The 20180-nt window shown below is 42.7% G+C and overlaps 1 protein-coding gene across 4 annotated transcripts in view; it reads left to right on the plus strand.

Annotated features, from left to right (window-relative positions):
• The first annotated feature begins 2777 nt into the window (after positions 1–2777).
• Positions 2778–20180, plus strand: part of LOC106610913 (protein phosphatase, Mg2+/Mn2+ dependent, 1Ba) — a 60708-nt gene continuing 43305 nt past the window's right edge. For 2 of the 4 annotated variants that reach the window (XM_014210607.3, XM_082978315.1), the window contains exon 1: positions 2971–3423. The gene's annotated coding sequence lies outside the window, so the exon portion shown is untranslated. Of the gene's footprint in view, positions 2945–2970; positions 3424–20180 lie in introns of those variants that run through there. The other 2 variants (XM_014210596.3, XM_014210591.3) reach the window with 2 other exon arrangements.

Below are 20180 nucleotides of genomic sequence, written 5' to 3' on the forward strand. Positions count from 1 at the left end.
GTGTTTGCAGTCGAAAATACATTTTCTGGTCCAGCAAAACCCATACATGTTGTGGAAAATACTTGGGCTAATTCAGTTCCAACAGTGTTCAAAACTGTTATGCATGGTAGAGATTAAAAAGCAGTTGAATTGTACTTTTTCTTTACTTTCACATGCACTGTCTTCACAGAAACATTGCTCGGATCTTGTCCCCTGGACCTTGTAGGGCTTTGGTGTGGATGATGTTCAGGTTAGATATTCCTTTAAATTATTACACTAAACTGTAGCATTTGATTGTCATTCCTTTATTGAAAATGTAACCTTGTTCACACCACAGGGCCTACCAAAGCAAGGTTTCTCAAACAACTGTGGGGTGTTTGTTTTGATGGTAAGATGCTGGCTGTTCAGTATATTAAATTAGTCCTATTTTCTGTTATAACATATGAAAAGCTATAATGTCTGTGTTTGCAGCATGCAAAGCACACTATTGTTATTGCTCATACTTTTTCTTGTTTATTATTCTTGACACTTTTTGGGACCTATTTCCTACAGTTTTTACACTACATACACAATTCATACATCAAACTCCTGCAGAGCTGGATGCTGATGTGACATGCTGTGACTTCTTGGGGGGATGTCTTCTACATCCTGAAATATATTCCTGGGGGGAGGGGTGGTATTATTATTACATTTACGTCATTTACCAGACGCTCTTATCCAGAGCGACTTACAAATTATATACAATTATCATTGTTGTTATCATAACTAACAAACTTAACAACCTACTCTTTCTTAACTTACAGCACGCTCTGTACATTACAATGGAAGCACAGTGTGATTTCACTGAGGTATGTTTAAATTATGAAATTCTCATCACTAGTGGATATAATGTTTTTTGGGATCTCCATCCGATTGTGTGATTTTATTTTTCAAAGGAAAACATGCAGCAAATTAGGCGATGGTGGTGCCTAGTTCTCTTGCAGAACTTTCCAATGCCGTAAGTCTTGAACATTATAAAAACCTTTCATTTGTATCCTTAAAATCACTTGTTTCACTGTAGCCAGACTGACCTGAATATATTTTCATATTGAATATTTTCATCATTCACTCACTAAGGTCTGAAGAAGAGAGGTTGAAAGATCGAAAAAGGTGGCGGAAACAAAACACACTACAGGTAGAAGGTGTCATATGATGAGGGGAATAGTCTTAAACCAATGTTTAAAGACTTAACCCCCCCTCCAATATATTTCAGGATGATGTAGAAGATGTCCGCCCCCCACCCCTCTCTACTGTTTAGGCTATTAGCTAAAGTAAGGTGCATTCTTGTACATACATGCCTAGAGGTTCCCTTATATTACTTAATGACCACAATCTGTTTTCTTTCTAGATGATACTGAAAACTAAATGCACGGAAAACTGAAAGCTGTGAACTGGGTGTGTAATGCTGAAGGCTTGATGCATGACAAGATATAATAGCTGTGATGACTTGTTTAGTAGTTATAGATATCACTGAAAACCCCTTTAGTAATGTGGCTCAGTTGGTAGAGCATGATGTTTGCAACGCCAGGATTGTGGGTTCGTTTTCCACGGGAGACCAGTATGGAAAAAAAATGTATGAAATGTATACATTCACTACTGTAAGTCGCTCTGGATAAGAGCGTCTGCTAAATGACTAAAATGTAATGTAATAGTGGCTTTTGTTTGCATGGTGGTATTGTGAAAGTGGGGTGTAATTTGACTTGATCACCCAATGAGGCACTACTCTTAATACTTATTCTTCCTTTTTCTTCAAGGAAGCAGATGTTTTTCTAAGGGACACCCTAGAGGCAGCAAGGTTATGTGAACTCCAAACATTTAAAGGCACTGTTTCCCTCCCTAGTGTAATTGGGATGGACGGGGAAACCCGCATTACAACCCTTAAAGAACTACGGTTGAATGATGGCCTGGATGAAGAGGAAAATATTCTCCTCAAGGAACAATTCATGTTACAGAGAGATTATGAGATGTTCTATGTGGAGGCAGTTGACAACAAGAACATTACTGTCTTTGCATCTTTTGAGGAGCAGGAGTGAAGCCATTTTTGAGGAGTGGTTAAGCCTTGTTTTTGTCTGCTGTGTTAATTGTTTCAATTGTTAATTGTGTTATGTTGTTTAGTAAAGATGACGTAAAAGTCACCCGAGTCTCTGATCTCTTTACTGGAGCTGGTATAACTTAATGTACAAAGCACATTCAGCCTGTCAGTATGTCTATATGGTATAGTCTGTCTCCATTCTCATGAGGAAAGTAAATAGCATTATAAATCAGGATAGGTAGTAACTGTGTATATATATGGTCAATTAAATAATATAATTAGAAAGATATAACATTTATCAACACAATTTTAACATTACATGACATACATAACACGTCTGTTGTTCACTACAACAATATCAGTAGCTTGTCTCAAATATAGCATGAAGCAAAAAGTGTTACAACACATCTGCTGGTACTTTATATAATATTTCTTAAGATCTTCAAAAATGAAATGCGTTTGTATTCAATGTGTGCCTTGCGCAAACGTCTGTGTTTGTATTCAGTGTGTGACTGTCAAACCTCAGATGGACAAAAAAGTGGGCGGGGTCAAATGTGGGCGGTGTCAAACGTTTGACTCCACCCACATTGAGCCGGCCCCGAATTGCACACTGTACTGTAGTCAGGGGAACTTCCCAGACAGGGCCAACCAGGCAGGATATAACCCCTCCCACTTTGCCAAAGCACAGGCCCTACACCACTAGAGGCATGTCTTCAAACCACCAATTTTACTACCGAGACAAGGCTGATCTCCTCCACGGCACGAACCCGAGGAGGCGCCAACCCGGACAGGAAGATCACGTCAGTGACTTAATTAACCCACTCAAGTGACGCAAGTGAAAACAGTACCGAAGCGATAAAAAAAAAAAATGTCAACAATATTTTGCCTCAGAGGGTAGGTCACAATGTAACTTGACTGACAAATATAAGTACCAATCTTAGCTCAAGTTTGTAGTATACTTTGACCAATGACTAAGGAGTGGAGAGAATGTCACTTCCCTTGAGCTGGACTTCGAGCAGGGATCTTCTGTGCTTTAAGCCCATCAATGGAGGAAAGAACGTCATCTGTTTCATACATTTAGCTGCCAACATCAGATCAGTTATTCCATGATAACTAGCTAGCAAGTATTTTATATCTCTCAACCCATTATTACCATAGCGCTGTCTCTTTTTGGTGCCAAACATGCATTAAAAAAGACCACAGTCAGTGCCGAGAAATGTTGAAAGGGGAATTCGTGTAAGCGCTAGCTATCTAGCTTTAATTCTGGTCAGATAAGTAGCTAGCTAGTTCAAGAAAACGAATTAAAATAAAAAATTGATAGACAAGTAAATCAATCTTCCCTTGCAACCAGAAGAGTACATTTCTCCGAAAACGTAAGTAGATAACTATTTCAGGGTTATTGGTATTAGCCAACTTGCTAGCTAAGACTTAACGTTAACCAGCTAGCTAAAGACGTAACGTTACGACTAGCTAGCTAGTCACATTGCAGTCGTACTAAATCACGTCTTTCAGCGTAAATATGTGCTAGTTATTTGTGTAGTTAGCTAGTTATGGTATAAAAGCTAATTACATTATATAGTTAACTAGCGAACACGGTAACATTAAATGGACATTGATTGAAGTCGACCTTTGCTTGTACGTTGGTATTTCGCTAACGCTAGCAGTTGTTGTTGTTGTTGTTGACAGTGTAGCACATTTCCCCACGCTTGCACAACACTGTTTAGCTACTGTAACTCCTCAACACAGAAGCCACACTGGCCCAGCCACTTACTTGTTCTTGGCTACAGATGGCTAGCTGGCCAACTAGAAATACACGCTCATTTGGTCGTTATCCATAATATACGAGCGGCCAAGACCGCCGGCAAGCTAGTTTTAATTGGGTTCATACTATCTAACGTTATATTAACTTATAGTCACATTATATAGGTGAGTGACATTTGGCAGTGTCCAATAACGTCACTGGAAACGACAACATTAGCTACAAACATTGTTGACCGAATCTGCAAGACTCTTTATACAGAAGTCTATTTTTATTTAGCCTCTGGGAAGTTGTTTAACAGCATTGATTTGATTGTTCTTCATTAGCTATCCCACGATCAACAGTGCCATGCCAGGTGGATAGAACTAGCTAAGCCAGGACTATAACCATATGTAAACTGACATGGTGTGTTCTGTATCCTTGTCTGACTTGTTCGTCTTAGTAGTTTGTGTGATACTCCTGTTGCGATGGGTGTATTTATTAGTCAGATACTGTAGTGAAACGGTTTGCAATGGAAAATGTTTACTGAGATCTGTTTGGTACCTGGTGAATACCTCCCAGTTATGCAATAATTGTGCACTGCACTTATGTCACAGGTGTGGTCCAGTCATTCCAATAGTATGCAACTCAGGGGGAAAGTATTAGTTCTAAAAAACAATCAGGTCCAGCTAAAGACAAATAGTTCAGGCTTTATTGGAAGTTATATATAGACAGTGTATGGCTATTAGGCTAAGTGCAAGTACTTGCAGGACGAGACATTTTCAGTTGAAGGCTCACTCCTCTCCATGTCTGTTTTGTGTGATCTGAACAGTCACACCTGCTTACATTATCTGGGTGCACCATATGGGTCCCCCTTCAGGTTTCAGTAGAGATGACAATGACTTGTGTTGTTATTACTGACTACCAAAACCTGGGGGAGAGTCAGCTGTGTAGATGAAATTGCATCATCATTAGCCATGTTTCCATTCACAGTTTTAATGCGAATAAAGTCACACTATTAAAAAAAAAAAAAACATGACAGCTGTGATGGAAACAGGAAGTTTCGGTACAATTTTATAAATGCTGACATACTTTGTTCGTTCGACATGGTGTGATCTTTTTGTGTCTGTAAAATGTATTATACGAGGCATGGCAGTGGAAATGTCTATGCACAAATATTGATATAATAACCATTATTTCGATGTAAGCTTGGAGACACGCTGTGATATGGTTTGTGGTCCTCCCACTACTTCTTGGGAAACACGCAGTTTTTAAAGCTACGTATGAAATACGCTATATATGCAAAAGTATGTGGACATCTCTTCAAATGAGTGGATTCCGCTATTTCAGCCACACCCGTTGCTGATAGGTTTATAAAATAGAGCATACAGCCATGTAATCTCCAGAGACAAACATTGACAGTAGAATGGACTTACTGAAGAGCTCAGTGACTTTCAACGTGGCACCCTCATAGGATGCCACCTTTCCAACAAGTCAGTTTGTTGAATTTCTGCCCTGCTAGAGCTGCCCCGGTCAACTGTAAGTGCTGTTATTGTGAAGTGGAAATGTCTAGGAGCAACAACGGCTCAGCGCTGAAGTGGTAGGCCACACACGCTCACAGAACAGAAGTGCTGAAGCACGTAGCGTGTAAAATTAATCTGTCCTCTGTTGCAACACTCACTACTGAGTTCCAAACTGCCTCTGGAAGCAACGTAAGCAACAAACAATAACTGTTTGTCGGGAGCTTCATGAAATGGGTTTCCATGTCCGACCAGCCGCACACAACCTTAAGATCACCATGCGCTATGCCAAGCGTCGGCTGCAATTGGACTCTGGAATCACACTTCACCATCTGGCAGTCCGAAGGACGAATATGGGTTTGACGAACGCTACCTGCCCGACTGCATAGTGCTAACTGTAAAGTTTGGTGGAAGAGGAATAATGTTCTGGGGCTGTTTTTCATGGGTCGGGCTACACCCTTGAGTTTCAGTTGAGGAAAATCTTAATGCTACAGCATACAATGACATTCTAGACAATGCTTTGCTTCCAACTTTGTTGCAACAGTTTGGGAAGGCCCTTTCCTGTTTCAGCATGACAATACCCCCGTGCACAAAGCGAGGTCCATACAGAAATGGTTTGTCGAGATCCGTCTGGAAGAACTTGACTGGCCTGCACAAAGCCCTTACCTCAACCCCATCGAATACCTTTGGGATGAATTGGAACGCAGACTGCGAACCAGGCCTTATCGCCCAATACCAGTGCCCGACCTCACTAATGCTCTTGTGGCTGGCTGAATGGAAGCAAGTCCCGCAGTAATGTTCCAACATCTAGTGGAAAGCCTTCCCAGAAGATTGAAGGCTGTTATAGCAGCAAAGGGGAGACCAACTCCATATTAATGGCCATGATTTTGGAATAAGATGTTTGATGAGCAGGTGTCCTCATACTTTTGGTCATGTAGTGTAACTTATGAACTTCACAGGGTGGTGAAAGTGCACGGTGAGCTTGATGCTCCTTTCCAATTAACATTGAGGGTCTTACTCTGGTGACATGATGATCTATGCTTGACTGCTGTTTGACAAAAATGTTCTCGCTCTTATCCATAATAATCTCATCATGTAGACTAACCTACCTCCACAGCCTACCCGCACTGTATCTCTGAGCTGTTGGCTAGAGCGCTGACTAGAGCGCTATCTGCCATGACCAGAGTAGGCACATTTTGCCATTTAACACATTTGTTTTTGTGACACAACTATTGGTAGAGTTTAAAATAGGATGGAAAAGCATTGACATTTTATAATATTATTCTGTACAAAGTTAAGCAAAAGTATATTTTGTGTGCATTACGTCAACAGGCACAGCCTTTTTATCAGCAACAAGTCAATTTGATGGAAACATCTCTGGTGGGAAAATGTGCATGTTGTTTTTATGCAGATTTTACAATATTCATGTGACAATCCAATCTGTCGCCAATTAGGTGGAAACCTAGCTATTGACATGTTTATATTGACACATTGGGACAGGGGCAGCATTTTGCACCAATGTAAATATCACTTCTCTCAGCCCGAGGCGAAAGACACTTGTTGGTCAGAAGCTCTTAACATCCTTGCTCTAGATGTAAATACGTGACCAACCAGTGCCATCCTGCCAACACAACAACTAAGTAGAATTCTGTTTGGTCTTCATGTCAACTGAAAAATGTGATGTAGCCTGCACCTTTCCAAGACAAAGCTGTGAATTTGGCAGACTTTCAAACAAGTGTTGTGTGTTTCAGATGGGAGCCATTACATTGAATATTATCTTATTGAATCCGCTTGCCCTTACATGAGTCAAGAAGTAGGCCTAGTCTAACATCCTTTATACAGAGGTCACTTACAAGAAAAGAGAGAAAGGAAAATTAGCCCAAGGAGTTGCTGACAGTGTAGAACATAGGCACACACACATATGCACACAGAGAGGGAGTGATAAGTAGGTGATGCGTTCATGGTCTGGAATGAAGAGAGAGAAGTCTTAATGTTCACCATAGTGACATGTTTTGAAATCACATAAGCCTGGAGGTCAACAAAGCCTGAGGGCTCATTCATTCTGCTGCTCTGAAAGTGACCTGAGCACCACAGGTCTTAAGCATCCATCATAGTCTAAAACTTGTACGCACAGCAGTGTTCTAGAATATTGGGCTGTTGGCTTTCATACTTTTCAAATTCTGAGCACAGCAAGTTCTCCAACTGTCAACACATTGAAATGAATAGATGTGTACCGGAGCCCCGTTGGTTGGGAATTGTGTGGAGGTGCACGTTTGGCCTGTGTATCCCCTGTGGATGGTGGTCTCAGAGCTGCGTAGTCTGGCGGCCCATTGCGACATAGTTATCGCGTCTGGACTATGATTTACTCCTGTAGCCCCAAAATATACTTAAAAAAAAAAATGTTTGTGTAGATGGGCGACACTTATGATGACCGAGTTTCTCTGATAAAGTGATTAGGCCTAGCAGTCATGGGGCTTCAGACGACCAGGTGAGGTGGTGACGGGCTCAAAACCAACAGTGATGTCTCCTTCCAAGAACGAGCCTCTCACTTTCTTGGAAGGAAGGTAGCGCTCTGTTTGTTTTGAGCCCGTCGCCTCGACTGCCATAGAGAATCAGTGCTTCTGAGGTCTCAGGGTGTCATGACATCCTGTTATCCTTGGTCTCAGTACCTCATGGGTGGTGGTGGGGTTGATGGTCTGAATAGAGGGTGGGGAGTTGGGGGAAAAAAAAAAAAAAAGTAGTGGTCTGGATTTTATTTTTTTGTTCTTGACTCCTGGTCCTGGTTCTTATTGGGTAAGTTGTAGTAGGCTTAGGCTTGTTCTGTTCACTGTGTTTGAAAACATGTCATCCTTTTTTTTGCGCAGAACTGAACACAACCCAGCTGTTCATTCAGTCTGTTATTCCCACTCAGTTGTAGAGCTGGTGTTTATGTTGGACGGCTCAGACATTTGGTCTCATTAATGGAAGACGGAAAGCCATCCAGAACGTCTGACATGTTCATTGAATAGTATAGCAGTACACTCTGCTTCTATGGCTTAGGCCTATGACCAGGGTGGAAAATGTTAGAATAAAACCACAGGTCCGGTGTATTCAGGATACTTTGAACATTAAATGAACACACAAAATTCGACTACTTTGAGATTTTGGGGGGATTACGTGTAAAGTATGCTTATTTATTTATTTTTACATATTCTTTAGGTGGTTTGGTACTTTATTCAGACAGTAATGAAATGAGAAGACGAGTAAATGGGAAAAACATTGGGAAGGTTGGAAGCAGGGATTGATCCCTGTTCTCAGGTGGAAAGTTGTATGAGAGACGTGTCGGGGAGTGTTACCACTACACCAATGCTCTGCACAGGACATTTTCATATTAATGATTTAATGGCAGTGGTTAACCAAATCATAGATTGCGGTCTCCTTGTCGATAGACTGCTTTAAAGGTAATGAGACAAACATTTAGATTTTCGTTTAACCTGTCTCTTAGAATGGGGCTAATTTCACAAAATCACCAAAAACTTAAAGAAAAATCTAATAAATATACATTTTCAGGTGGTTTGAGGCTTACTAGTTGAATATCCTTGCCATCATCTTCATCTGAATGGAGTGCATTCAGAAAGTATTCAGACCCCTTTTCCACATTTTCCTTCATCAATCTATACTCAATACCCCATAATGACAGGTTATTAGACATTTTTGCCAATGTATAACAAATGCTTTTTTGAAATATCACATTTACAGTAATCAGTAAGCAGCATACCCTTTACTCAGTACTTTGTTTGATGGACCTTTGGCAGCGATTACAGCCTTGAGTGTTCTTGGGTATGACGCTACAAGCTTGGCACACCTGTATTTGGGGATTTTATCCCATTCTTCTCTGCAGATCCTCTCAAGCTCTGTCAGGTTGGATGGGAAGCGTTGCGGCACAGCTATTTTCAGGTCTCTCCAGAGATGTTCGATCGGGTTCAAGTCCGGTCTTTGGCTGGGCCACTCAAGGACATTCAGAGACTACACTCCTGTGTTGTCTTGGCTGTGTGCTTAGGGTCGTTGTCCTGTTGGAAGGTGAACCTTCGCCCCAGTCTGAGGTCCTGAGCGCTCTGGAGCAGTTTTTCATCAAGGATCTCTGTATTTTGCTCCGTTCAACTTTCCCTAGATCCTGACTAGTCTCCCTGTCGCTGAAAAACATCCCCAACCATGATGCTGCCACCACCATGCTTCACTGTAGGGATGATGCCAGGTTTCCTCCAGATGTGATCCTTGGCATTCAGGCCAAAGAGTTTAATCTTGGTTTCATCAGACCAGAAAGTCTTGTTTCTCATGGTCTGAGAGTCCTTTAGGTGCCTTTTGGCAAACTCCAAGCGAGCTGTCGTGTCTTTTACTGAGGAGTGGCTTCTGTCTGGCCACTCTACCATAAAGGCCTGATTGGTGGAATGCTGCGGAGATGGTTGTCCTTCCGGAAGGTTATTCCATCTCCAGAGGTATTGTGTGTAGATTGATGAGGGGGAAAAAAACAATTGAATACATTTTAGAATAAGGTTCTAATGTAACAAAATTTGGATAAAGTTAACCTCTTACATCTAGACGTTCCGCTAGCGGAACACCTGCTCCAATATCCAATGATAGGCGTGGCGCGAATTACAAATTCCTCAAAAATACAAAAACTTCAATTTTTCAAACATATGACTATTTCACAGCATTTTAAAGACAAGACTCTCGTTAATCTAACCACACTGTCCGATTTCAAAAAGGCTTTACAGCGAAAGCAAAACATTAGATTATGTCAGCAGAGTACCCAGCCAGAAATAATCAGACACCCATTTTTCAAGCTAGCATATAATGTCACAAAAACCCAGAAGACAGCTAAATGCAGCACTAACCTTTGATGATCTTCATCAGATGACACACCTAGGACATTATGTTATACAATACATGCATGTTTTGTTCAATCAAGTTCATATTTATATCAAAAAACAGCTTTTTACATTAGCATGTGACGTTCAGAACTAGCATACCCCCCGCAAACTTCCGGGGAATTTACTAACAATTTACAAAATTACTCACGATAAAAACGTTCACAAAAAGCATAACAATTATTTAAAGAATTATAGATACAGAACTCCTCTATGCACTCGATATGTCTGATTTTAAAATAGCTTTTTGGTGAAAGCACATTTTGCAATATTCTAAGTACATAGCCCAGCCATCACGGGCTAGCTATTTAGACACCCGGCAAGTTTAGCCTTCACCAATATCAGATTTACTATAACAAAAATGTTATTACCTTTGTCTTCGTCAGAATGCACTCCCAGGACTGCTACTTCAATAACAAATGTTGGTTTGGTCCCAAATAATCCATCGTTATATCCGAATAGCGGCGTTTTGTTCGTGCGTCCTAGAAACTATCCGAAATGGTAAATCAGGGTCGTGCGCATGGCGCAATTCGTGACAAAAAAATTCTAAATATTCCATTACCGTACTTCGAAGCATGTCAACCGCTGTTTAAAATCAATTTTTATGCAATTTATCTCGTAAAAAAAGCGATAATATTCCGACCGGGAATCTCCTTTTCGGCAAACAGAGGAAAAATCACAAAGACGGGGGCGGCCAGGGCACGCGCCTAAGCCCACAGTCCCTTGATCGGCCACTTGAGAAAGGCGATAATGTGTTTCAGCCTGGGGCTGGGATGACGACATTCAGGTTTTTCCCGGGCTCTGAGCGCCCATGGAAGACGTAGGAAGTGTCACGTTAGAGCAGAGATCCTTTGTAAAAGATGGAGACGGCAAAGAAGTTCAAGAAATGGTCAGACAGGCCACTTCCTGTAAAGGAATCTCTCAGGTTTTGACCTGCCATTTGAGTTCTGTTATACTCACAGACACCATTCAAACAGTTTTAGAAACTTTGGAGTGTTTTCTATCGAAAGCCAATAATTATATGCATATTCTAGTTACTGGGCAGGAGTAGTAACCAGATTAAATCGGGTACGTTTTTTTATCCAGCCGTGAAAATACTGCCCCCTAGCCTTAACAGGTTAAGAGGTCTGAATACTTTCCAAATGCGCTGTTGTTTCCCCCTACCATCTCTGCCTAGCATGTGCACAATACTAAAATCAAACGTCAAATTATATTTGATTCCTGGAGCATTTAATATCCAATGGGTATTTGTATGACGTATTCAAAACTGTCCATGAATGGCTGCAAACATACATTTTCAAAAGACACAAATAGGCATATCAGATTTCCAATATATGATTACACTGGCAGAATTGGGGAGAAGTGGAATAATACTATTATTGTGGGGAATAACAGTAGTGACTGTTGCTGACAAACACAGTAATGACCCAGTATTTTAGCCCATTAAGAATGAGAATTGTTCCACTGATCACAAATAAATAAAATCTCCAAAAGACAAGATTACATAATCTGCCCCTACACCCTTACCAAATCATTTTAGTATTATTTTCCCCCCTCTAGAATCGAACTTAAACTTTTGGGTTCGCAATCTGTTTGACACCCTTTTTTCTCCCCAATTTTTGTGATATCCATATGGTAGTTAGTGTTGTCCCATCGCTGCAACTCCTGTTTGGACTCGGGAGAAGCGACTGTCAAGAGTCATGCTTTCTCTGAAACACGACCCTGCCAAGCCGAACTGCTTCTTGACACACTGCTCGCTCAAACCGGAAACCAGCCGCACCTATGTATCGGAGGAAATACCGTACAGCTGGCGACCAAAGCGCATGCGCCCGACCCGCCACAAAAAGTTGCTAGAGCGTCCCAGCCGGCCAAACACTCCCCAAACCCAGACGACGCTGGGCCAATTGTGCGCCACCTCATGGGTCTCCCGGTCGTGGCCGGCTGCAACGCTGCCCAGGATTGAACCTGGATCTGTAGTGACGCCTGCGCCACTTGGGAGGCCCCTTTACATATCCAGACCAATCATGCTTCAATGTGCCGTGGTTGACAGTGCTGTGGCAAGACAGGACAATGATAGAGGTTCCGTTCCTGATGGTAAATTGAAGGCGCAGATGCTCCCATTTCAAAACGATTTGGAGCACAGTTGAAAGGTTAACGTGCTGACTATACAATGGACTAATTTAGAAAAATACATTCAGTACCTTTCAATGTGTGAAATATGTGATGTGAGAAGAGGGTAAAATGTGTGTCTCGGCCAATGAGTTTGCAGCTCTAGGTGCGGGGTTTATGGATGTGTTATGGCTGTGTGCGGGGGGTTAAGGATGTGTGTTATGGCTGTGTGCGGGGGTTTAAGGATGTGTGTTATGGATGTGTGCGGGGGGTTAAGGATGTGTGTTATGGCTGTGTGCGGGGGGTTAAGGATGTGTGTTATGGATGTGTGCGGGGGGTTAAGGATGTGTGTTATGGATGTGTGCGGGGGTTAAGGATGTGTGTTATGGCTGTGTGCGGGGGGTTAAGGATGTGTGTTATGGCTGTGTGCGGGGGTTAAGGATGTGTGCGATGGATGTGTGCGGGGGGTTATGGATGTGTGTTATGGATGTGTGCGGGGGGTTATGGATGTGTGTTATGGATGTGTGCGGGGGGTTATGGATGTGTGCGGGGGGTTAAGGATGTGTGTCATGGATGTGTGCGGGGGGTTATGGATGTGTGTCATGGATGTGTGCGGGGGGTTAAGGATGTGTGTTATGGATGTGTGCGGGGGGTTATGGATGTGTGCGGGGGGTTATGGATGTGTGTTATGGATGTGTGCGGGGGGTTATGGATGTGTGTTATGGATGTGTGCGGGGGGTTATGGATGTGTGTTATGGATGTGTGCGGGGGGTTATGGATGTGTGTGGGATGCAGAGAGTACTAGCCCAATCAGTGACGTGTGTTTCTGTGTCAGTAATGAAGTCATAGTATGTTGAGTTTTATGCCTATGTTCCTGAGTGTCACACTCAGGAACACAACTTAAATGCATTTAATAAATAAAGATCTTTAGGGTTATGGTATATTTTGGAGTGTTATACATTTTCATAAACAATGTGGGATGGCAGTATCAAATGTATGTGAACCACCGTGAACCATGAGTCCTGTTGAATTCGGTGTCTGCAAATGCGTTTTTGGTCGTGGCCAAAAATATTAGATGTTTATTGGATGGGTCACAAGAAAATATGAAAGGCTTCAGCCGGGTCATGGTGCAAAAACATTTGGGAACCAATTACTGACTGACGTGACCGTTAATGATGTCACCAACAGAAATGGTGTCAACCGTGAATTGCTCCACTCTGGCTGGCTCTCTATCCTTTCCTCTGAGTGATAAACCCTGTCTCCCCTGTCCAGATGTCAGCACACTGTTGACTGGAGGGCTCAGAATGACACCTAAATAAGTGTCCAGTGCTGGGTCACTGGTAACGTTGAACAGGGTATCTGTGGGGAAAGGGACTGAACGGGTCAGGAGAGGCCAGATAACTGAACTCAATCAATATAAAGTGGATAACTGAACACATGCAGTGTGTTAATTTGCTTTGAGGGTTTTGCGCCACCTATGCATATGTGTGTTGTATGTGCAATTTGGGTTGGTGTGCAGAGTCACTCTGATATTCACACCCTTTCGCAGTGAAGACCCAAGCTCTCCCAAAGATAATAATTATTAGAATTGTTGGTTTTACTTTTTGCCCTCAGAACAACATTCCATCTAAAATTCAGTTGAAATGGTTCCAGAGAGATGAGAGAAACACGCCTCTGGCCCGGTCATTCCTGGGAACTCTTTTGACTGAACCACTGGGAGTAGTTCAGTCAGTGTGAGATGTTTGACTGTGGATTTGCTTGTGCATGTGTGTATAGGCCTATTTGTGGATGATGACTTTAGTATCCAATCTTCATCTAAGGCCAGACTACGATTTCATGATTAGGCTACTCAGTAGCCTGAAGAGGTGTTTGTTTTGTAGGACTGACTCAGGATTTAGAAATGGCACTCTCCATCTTAGGATGATGTGTTTGCTCTGTTGGGGGAAAAAAGGCTTTGATTCCCATCAATTAGGCTAAAGGCGTCAGCATCCTTCAGTTCAGCTGGCAGCTAGCCGACGTTAGCTTGAAAACTAGAAAACAGTGGCAATAGTACTGTTTGTCCATCTCGAGATGTCCTAGTCAGTATACACTTCCTCAAAATGGTCACAATAAATCTACGTCATAAATATTTGACGTTTTTGCAGAGATCTTAGTCACGCAATTTTACATTGAACTAAGATGTTTGGTGTAGTATTTCTCAATGAAAAAAATGTGCATGACAACAAGTCGTCTCTCGTTGAAAGACAACAAATACTTTATTGAAGAATCCCTACTGTTGACCAATCACCGATGAATGGGCATAGACTTTGGCTCCGAACTTAGGTTTGCCTCGGAAAAAATTGTCGTGCCCGAACAGCCGAAAAAGCCGTCACCGAAGTCCAAAACAAACAAACAACCTTACAATGTCGTCATAATATATGCCTTAACAGTACACAACCCCCACAGTGCCATGCAGCCTTATCTGTCTGCCCACCTTTTACTTCTCCTTACTTTTTCTGTTCTTAGTGGTATTCAATGGTGGGTCTGACTACACCAATCCTAACATCCATCTACATCGAATTTTCAGTTAGGCTAGTCTCCCATTGACCTCAATGCATGCCTAGGGAAGAGCAGTGCCATTCATCCATCCCTTTGCGCTGGCCGCTTTTCAATCAGAGGCTGATCTGGCACTGCATGGACCCATTGAGTAGTTTACCAAATATAAACGTAACATGTAAAGTCAATCAATCAAATGTATTTATAAAGCCCTTTTTACATCAGCTGATGTCACAAGTGCTATACAGAAACCCAGCCTAAAACCCCAAACAGCAAGCAATGCAGGTGTAGAAGCATGGTGGCTAGGAAAAACTCCCTAGGAAGGCAGGAACCTAAGAAGAAATCTAGAGGAACCAGGCTATGAGGGGTGGTCAGTCCTCTTCTGGCTGTGCTGGGTGGAGATTATAACAGTACATGACCAAGATGTTCAAACATTCATAGATGACCAGCAGGGTCAAATAATAATCACAGTGGTTGTAGAGGGTGCAACAGGTCAGCACCTCAGGAGTAAATGTCAGGTGGCTTTTCATAGCCGATCATTCAGAGTTCGAGACAGCAGGTGCGGTAGAGAGAGAGTCGAAAACAGCAGGTCCGGGACAAGTTAGCACGTCCGTTGAACAGGTCAGGGTTCCATAGCCGCAGGCAGAACAGTTGAAACTGGAGCAGCAGATAAATCTGGTGAACAGGTCATAGTTTATTTCTCTCAAATTTTGTGCACACATTTGTTTATATCACTGTTAGTGAGCATTTCTCCTTTGCCAAAAGAATCCATCCACCTGACAGGTGTGGCACATCAAGAAGCTGATTAAATGTCATGATCCTTACACATGTGCACCTTGTGCCTGACAATAATGCCACTTTAAAATGTGCAGTTATTTCACACAACACTGCCACATATGTCTGAAGTTTTGAGGAAGCGTGTAATTGGCATGCTGACTGCAGGACCGTCCACCAGAGCTGTTGCAAGAATTTAATGTCCATTTCTCTACCATAAGCTGCCTCCAACGTCGTTTTAGAGAACTTTAGAGGACTCGCAACCGCAGACCACTTGTGACCACGCCAGCGCAGGACCTACACATCTGGCTTCTTCACCTGTGCCATTGTCTGAGAGGGGAGGGTGATAGGAGTATTTCTGTCTTTTAATAAAGCCCTTTTTGTGGGTAAAAACTCATTCTGACTGGCTGACCCTGGCTCCCCATTGGGTGGGCCTAGTTGCCAAGTGGGTGGGCCTATGCTACCTCAGTATAGCTACCTTTTTAAGACTCTCTGAAGTCCCTTTGTCCCGTGTAAAACGGTCTGGAGATTTTGGCTTCTTCTCCCAATTCTAGTGAGGAAGTGGACATTTTAAAGATGCTCCTTGTTCTGATAGGTTCCTGGAGAACCAGAACATGATCCCTTAACATTCCTGCTGTCAATGACACAAGAGGATGTGTTTGCCGTGTTTGCTGTGGGTTTGTCTGGGTACGGCACACAGTGAATGTCTATTGTTCTCTTGGGACCGATTTGGGAGAGATATGTGGTGGATGATTTGAATGAGAGGGATGGCTGAGGTGGTGCATTTGAATGGCTGTGACATGAGTGCTGGCTGGGTGAGTTGAACAGACGGAGCAGGCAAGAAAACAGCACAGACGTGATGTGACTCAGAGGAAATAGAGAGAAACTGAACTATCCCAAACGCTGTCAATCCATGACTTCAGCAGAATGTCTCTCAGTAGTTCAGTCAGAATCCACAGTCACTGTCAGAGGGGGGTTAAACAATTCCATGTTTACGGTCTGGTCTACCCCAGTTCATGGGTCGTAAGATGTGCCTGCACCAAGGAAATGGACTGGAACTTTACCGCTTGAAGAGGGACCAACACATAACGACAAAGTCATGGATAATGGACCGCAACCCAACAAGGTCTATTATGAGGTCCTTCTCCATATCTTGGAACCCTTCGTGTGCCTGCCACCCCAGGGGATGGGAGCTGGATGTGGGTCACTCGTGGCCCTGTCTCGTCATGGGATGCGCTCACTGTCACATCACATGGTGTTGATGGTACTGCTAGTCTGGATGATGCCATGCAAGCTTGATAGTTGCTTGGCAACACCTCTGTTTATCTTCTGTTTACAATGGATTCCCGTAATATGGTATAGAACTATCTCCTAGGTGCAGATAGAACAAGGAGACTGTTTCACCGGATGTATAAATGTGAAGCATCCGGTTGGAATTTCCACTCCCCACCTATGGTGATGAGAGGAAGCCCAGTGGCTGGCAGTGGTAGAATATGAGGCGAGATGGCACTCGGCCGACATTCTGCTGATTTTCTCATTTCAAGAAAAGCCCTATCGCAATATAGTTTTGTAGATGTGACCGTTTTCCAAAGTTGTGAGTGTTAGGGTGATTTTGAGTTATTGCACACTCGCACCTCAGAGAATGGGTTCTCTAATGGAAATATGCAAGTACATGCTAGAACGGGCCAATAGGATCTCACTAGCTCGTGCTTGGCTCTGCCCACCTTGCTTGTTCTGCCCACTGCTTCATTTGCTCCCATTTAAGAACGTCACAAATTAACTATCTTGGGTTAGTTATAAATGTCATTGGCCTAGGTCTGCATGACCCTGGTGGGGATGTGATGGGCATGTGATTGGGCTTGTTTAGGGAGTGGGAATGAAAAGACCAGGGTGTATAGAAGAGGGAATTCTCCCTATACTGTGAGAGACTTATTTTGCATCATGACTTCATTAACTTCTTGGGGCTATGTGGGACGCTAGCGTGCCACCCGTGGTGCACCCTATCAACAGCAGGTGCATTTCAAGAGCGGCAAATTTGAAACCAAATAAATGTCAAAATTCAAATTTTTCAAACATACAACTATCTTACACCCTTTGAAAGATAAACATCTCCTTAATCTAACCACGTTGTCCGATTTCAAAAAGGTTTTACGGCGAAAGCATAAAGTTAGATTATGTTAGGAGAGTACATTGACAATAGCTGTGTGTAATGTTTTGTCAATTCAAAGACAGGCGTCACCAAAACCATAAAACCAGCTAAAATGATGCACTAACCTTTTACAATCTCCATCAGATGACACTCCTAGGACATTATGTTAGACAATAAATGCATTTTTAGTTCTATCAAGTTCATATTTATATCCAAAAACAGCGGTTTACTATGGCGTTGATGTTCAGGAAATCATTTCCCTCCAATAACCGGCAGTCAAGTCAGCACCACAAATTAAATAATTAAAATTAGAAAACATTGGTAAAATATTATATTGTCATTTTAAAGAATTATAGATTTACATCTCTTGAACGCAATCAACTTGCCAGATTTAAAAATAACCTTACTGGGAAATCACACTTTGCAATAATCTGAGCACTGCGCCCAGAAAAATACGCTTTGCTATACAGACAAACGGCCATGTTGGAGAGATCTAAAATCGAAAATACTATGTAAATAATCCATTACCTTTGATTCTCTTCATCAGATGTCACTTCCAGGAATCCCAGGTCCATAACGAATGTAGTTTTGTTCAAAAAAGCTCATCATTTATGTCCAAAAAGCTCTGTGTTGTTAGCACATGATCTAATTCCGCCGGACTTCTCGTCATGAACGAGGGGAAAAATATATATTTACGTTCGTTCAAACATGTCAAACGTTGTATAGCATAAATCATTAGTGCCTTTTTTAACCAGAACATGAATAATATTCAAGGTGGACGAATGCATTCTCTTTTATAACGTATTGGAACGAGGGTACCCAACATGAACTCGCGCGCCAGAGTCTAATCGGCCATCACCGTTCCATGGCTCTTGTTCGGTCAGATCTCACAGTAAAAGACTCAAAACACTTTGTAAAGGCTGGTGACATCTAGTGGAAGCAATAGGAAGTGCCAAAACATTAATCAACCCCTGTGTGTTTCAATGGCATAGGCTTAAAGGTAATTCAACACATCAGGTATCCACTTCCTGTCAGAAAATGTCTCAGGGTTTTGCCTGCCAAATGAGTTATGTTATACTCACAGACACCATTCAAACAGTTTTAGAAACTTTAGGGTGTTTTCTATCCATATATAATAAGTATATGCATATTCTAGTTACTGGGTAGGATTAGTAACCAGATTAAATCGGGTACGTTTTTTTATCCAGCCGTGAAAATACTGCCCCCTAGCCCCAACAGGTTAATCCTATTAAGGGTGCTCTTAAATCAAAATCAAATCAAATGTATTTATATAGCCCTTCGTACATCAGCTGCTATCTCAAAGTGCTGTACAGAAACCCAGCCTAAAACCCCAAAAAGCAAGCAATGCATGTGAAAGAAGCACGGTGGCTAGGAAAAACTCCCTAGGAAAAACTCCCTAGAAAGGCCAAAAACCTAGGAAGAAACCTAGAGAGGAACCAGGCTATGAGGGGTGGCCAGTCCTCTTCTGGCTGTGCAGGGTGGATATTATAACAGAACATGGTCAAGATGTTAAAATGTTCATAAATGACCAGCATGGTCAAATAATAATAATCATAGTAGTTGTCGAGGGTGCAACAAGCACGTCCGGTGAACAGGTCAGGGTTCCATAGCCGCAGGCAGAACAGTTGAGACTGGAGCAGCAGCACGGCCAGGTGGACTGGGGACAGCAAGGAGTCATCATACCAGGTAGTCCTGAGGCATGGTCCTAGGGCTCAGGTCCTCCGAGAGAAAGACAGAAAGAGAGAATTAGAGAGAGCATATTTAAATTCACACAGGACACCGGATAAGACAAGAGAAATACTCCAGATGTAACAGACTGACCCTAGCCCCCCGACACATAAACTACTGCAGCATAAATACTGGAGGCTGAGACAGGAGGGATCAGAAGACACTGTGGCCCCATCCGATGATACCCCCGGACAGGGCCAAACAGGCAGGATATAACCGCACCCACTTTGCCAAAGCACAGCCCCCACACCACTAGAGGGATGTCTCCAACCACCAACTTACCGTCCTAAGACAACGCTGAGTATAGCCCACAACGATCTCCGCCACGGCACAACCCAAGGGGGGGCGCCAACCCAGACAGGAAGACCACGTCAGTGACTCAACCCACTCAAGTGACGCACCCCTCCCATGGACGGTATGGAAGAACACCAGTAAGCCAGTGACTCAGCCCCTGTAAAAGGGTTAGAGGCAGAGAATCCCAGTGGAAAGAGGGGAACCGGCAAGGCAGAGACAGCAAGGGCGGTTCGTTGCTCCAGCCTTTCCGTTCACCTTCACACTCCTGGGCCAGACTATACTTAATCATAGGACCTACTGAAGAGATAAGTCTTCAGTAAAGACTTAAAGGTTGAGACTGAGTCTGCGTCTCTCA

This window comes from Salmo salar, chromosome 01 (genome assembly GCF_965601325.2).
Source record: "Salmo salar chromosome 01, fSalSal1, whole genome shotgun sequence".
In the NCBI taxonomy this organism is placed as follows: domain Eukaryota; kingdom Metazoa; phylum Chordata; class Actinopteri; order Salmoniformes; family Salmonidae; genus Salmo; species Salmo salar.